This window comes from Sinocyclocheilus anshuiensis, unplaced genomic scaffold, assembly GCF_001515605.1.
Source record: "Sinocyclocheilus anshuiensis isolate Anshui unplaced genomic scaffold, SAMN03320099.WGS_v1.1 scaffold1120, whole genome shotgun sequence".
Lineage (NCBI taxonomy): Eukaryota > Metazoa > Chordata > Actinopteri > Cypriniformes > Cyprinidae > Sinocyclocheilus > Sinocyclocheilus anshuiensis.
This window is the reverse complement of record NW_015551069.1, coordinates 74210-78506: the sequence shown is the minus strand read 5'-3', so window position 1 is coordinate 78506 and position 4297 is coordinate 74210. Positions and strand designations below refer to the sequence as shown.

The 4297-nt window shown below is 35.9% G+C and overlaps 1 long non-coding RNA gene across 1 annotated transcript; it reads right to left on the bottom strand.

Moving 5' to 3' along the window:
- Positions 1 to 1316: 1316 nt before the first annotated feature.
- LOC107662167 (uncharacterized) lies at positions 1317 to 3557 on the bottom strand. The gene is made up of 3 exons (XR_001631195.1): positions 3245 to 3557; positions 1739 to 1791; positions 1317 to 1354 (listed from the first exon to the last, which is right to left on the bottom strand). It is a non-coding gene; the product is annotated as an uncharacterized LOC107662167 (long non-coding RNA).
- Between the last annotated feature and the right edge of the window lie 740 nt (positions 3558 to 4297).

Here is a 4297-nt window from a genome sequence, read left to right as displayed (position 1 = left end):
GGTTTGTCCCTATTTTACCCAGCACTGGGTTGTATTTAACCCAGCATTTTTTAGAGTGTATATATTTGGAACAATACTGGTAACCAAACAGTGTCTGTGCCCCATGACTTCCATAGTATGGAGAAGAAAAAACACTATTGGAGTCAACAGGAAAATATCTTCTTTTATGTTGAGGAGAACAAAGAAATTCATACAGGTTCAGAACAACTTGAAACGGAGTAATGATGTGACAGTAAACACTGTCAATACAGTGATGACAGTATTTAAATTTTTGGGTGAATATCCCTTTAAAATCTCATCATATAATGCCAGGATCGCATAATAGCCAACTAGTGCACATGCTTTATCTTTAACTATTAACGTTTATTTAAGACACAAATAACTGTGTTGACGAGGAGACAGGCATTTTGACATAACTATGTGTATTCGAACGTTTAAACACAAGGCCCGTTTTGGGAGTCGAGCACATATTCTATAGGTTCTACAATATCAAAATGTTTTTTGTAGTACGTCTTTCGCTTCCAAGCAGTCGAAAGTGGGCCATGACCACCAAATGAAGCTGAAAAAGGATTCGACTTGCAAAGAGTAGATGCTAGTTCTTGCAGAACAGTTTCATCTACTTGACAGTTAACATTCTGTAAGTGCTGAGCAATGGTTTGATGTATAAGAGGGACAGAAGCAGTGCTTATTAAATAGTCAAACTCTTGCAAAAGTTCATCAACAGCCACACTAGAAACAAGATAAATATGTTCTAGCTTTAGTAAGAGAGAGGCAACTTTGAGCTCAATATTACGTGGCAAATCATTTAAAACCTGATCATCCAAGTTTTCTGTACATAAATCCTCTGAGAGCTCAGTACCAACACTATTAATATGGATATTGTCAGAAATATGACTTTCAACAGAAATATCTGAGCTTGAGCCCTGTTTCTCAAGGATTCCAAGCTTTAAGTCATTAACTGAACAATCCTTATGATTTCTGCTTCTATGAGTTCGAAACGAACCATAAATATTTGTTTTGTATGAACACCCCTGAAACACACAATCAACTGTTTCACTGTTCTTCAGATGCTGTGCTATATGTTGAAAATAGTCTTTCAAAGTGGATGGCTGATTACAATTGCATAAGAGACATTTAAATGTGGTCAGTTCAGTTTGGGAGGACTGATGACTTCTTGACAAGTGGCTCAAAAGTGACTTCCAAGTCTTGCAGGTACAAGGACAGTTGAAATAGACGCATGCATAAGAATGGTGGCGTCCATAATGTCTGTGTTCAAGCTTATAATGCTTGAGGAGCTCAGATCTTCGTGAAACAGAAGTACCACAGTCTTTGCATTTCCACATTCATTGAAAGACTAGGAAATAAAAAAAAAGCATGGTATATTTGCATTTAATTTATAGAAAGTTTGTTGTTGTTTTTTAACTTTAATATTTTAGATAAATTAAGGACATTTGAAGCTGCAAGAAATAACAGCATTTTTTTTATACTGTCTGGTAAAATAAACCACATTAAATTGGTGGGTAACTTCTTGATTAGTTTTGATTTGGGGTTATTTTGTATTTGTAATTCTCGAAATGTAATAAAAAAAGTCAAATAAACTAAATACTGACATGAAGTGAACCGGATTATATTTTCATACGGTCACGTACCTCTGTGGTAATTTAAAAGCTATTCTCTAGTGTTAGTCATTCCTATTTAAAACACATGAAAATAATGTTCACATTACTTTGGGACTCACCAAATTCAGCAATAAGGGCAAAATTCTGGAATTTCCAGGAAACAAAATCCAACCTGTAAAACAGAGAAAAAGGTGAGATTTCACATTTTAGTTTTTTGTTGGGGCAGTTAGCACCATCCATAATAATCACTACAAACTGTAATTATTAATTAGACCTTAGACATACTATTGTAGTGATATTGTACTATACTGCATTATGCTGACAGGTGAAACAATGGAATATGAATTCTTCCTCTTCAATCAGAACTCATTTTCTAATTCAATACGTTTCATTAATGCAAAACTGTCAATCACCTACTATCATTCTCACACTCTTTTGCTAATATAGGGTGCGTTTTTCGTACAACGACGTAACTCGCTGCTTCACCACCATAGTACCATGCATCGTTGAACAAATCAACTAGCTAGTCACGACTGTTTCCCGAAACCATATTTTTGCAAACCTGTCGTTCAACCACGTTGGTGAATGATGTCACGCAGGTGGTGGAGTAATAACTTCTTTAAATTAATACGTTTGAGATCGAATTAATACTAGATTTTTTTGCTATAAATTACGGACATGGCATCTGGGGACTAATTTTCATTTTTCTTAGTCATTTTGCTTTATTTCCAGATTCAATCTCTTTCTTGCGTACTAGAGCACGTAACGTACGCACATGCGCACTCTTCAAAAACGGTGCTTAAAATCTGACAAACTAAAATATGTAAATGATATTTTTATACATTCGAAATAAAAGATATACATTGTACTTAATGTCAGCTTGCTAATTTTCCTCAAGATAATGATTTATTAAGTCCACATGTCATAAAAACAAGAAACTATGCTTCTAACCACAGCTGGAGATCTGTCGTTTCAACCACACAAGTTTGCGATGTAGTTTGTGAATGTTCGTTTGAACGATGGTTTCGGGGAAACACCAAATCGTTGAACTATGTTAATAACGACGGAACTTGCGATGTTAGTTGGCTAACGATGCTATTGGGAAACGCACCTGAGACTGGCCCCGCTTCAGCCATTTTCCTATGTGAACTCCGAAGAATTGTTTTCCGGAGTTGTGCTGAACAATAACCCGCTCTATACACACATGGCCTCAAACAAACAAACATTAATTGATTCGGACAGTACCATTAACTTCTCATATAATGTTAACATTACAGCTCCTGCAGTCAATGTTTAACTAACGTTGACGGTTGAGATGCATATGAGAAAGGAGTTAACGTATAGTTTATTCAAGCACTAACTTTGTTAGAGACAAACGAGCCTTATCACACAAAACTACCATTATATTTTCCTTACATCACAGTGAAATAATAACTACATTAACTTTGCATTTGTCAAAAAGAGGCAACATACATATTGATTGCATGGTTTGGCTAGCTTTAGCTAACATGGGCACAAACACAGTTGTCTGTAAAGTAATAGCCTAATTGTCCATCCTGCCACTAACCATTAATTGAATGAAAAACACTTATTTTCATTAAAATAACACATTTTCGAATGCTTACCTTGTCTAAAAGCGATTTCCTTGGGCCACGGACCGTCTTCACACTCGAAGCGATAATGGCGGATGGCAAAACGCCGGCTGGCGCGAACAAGGAGTTAGTTGATGTGACGTCATGTGGTCACATGACATGAAAACTTCTGGTTTAAAGTAAAAATACTACTCAAGTCAAATTGTTGCTTTTAATTTGTTCTAGGGGGTTCGTTATTTGCTTTAAGGCAAACTGAACAAAACAGGTTTAAACCAGAAACCATGATTTTCACTTAGTCCAATGTAAAAATGCACTTTAAATGAACAACACAGTAGTTTCACTTTTTTCAGTGTATATGCCTTTAAAATCTCATCATATAATGCCAGGATCGCATAATAGCCAACTAGTGCACATGCTTTATCTTTAACTATTAACGTTCATTTAAGACACAAATAACTGTGTTGACGAGGAGACAGGCATTCTGACACATAACTATGTGTATTCGAACGTTTAAACACAAGGCACGATTAAAACGTTAAAAAAATAACTCTTAGTTTAGTCAGGCGCTGTACGGGCTATAGCCCCCCTAAAAATGGCCTAGCGACGCCCATGGGTGCTACCGATGTCCGTCAATCTACTCCACAGCCAATCACGGACCCCCTCCTTGCTCGGGCCCCGGGGCTTCAGCCCCACACACACACACACACACACACACACACACACACAAAAACATACAATTTGTTGTGTCTGTGTATTTTATGTTTTGGGTAATATAAAAATATCATATATGATTACACTGACCAAATCATGACAGACAGACATTATTTTCTCTGTAAGGTTTCTCTGAGATATTAAGCTTAGCTAATACAAAAATAGACAAAAATGTGTCTTGGAAGATAACTGCAGATATTATTGTTTTATTTATTTATTTATTGTATTTTTTTCTGTGTTTATCTGTAGTTACTATTAAGGTATAAAGTTCACTGTGTATTAACAGCTGTTTACATCATAGATTTTGACTTTGAGGACTTTATCAAACACATTAAAAGCCCTAGCATATACAATCAAAACAACAAACTAATAAAA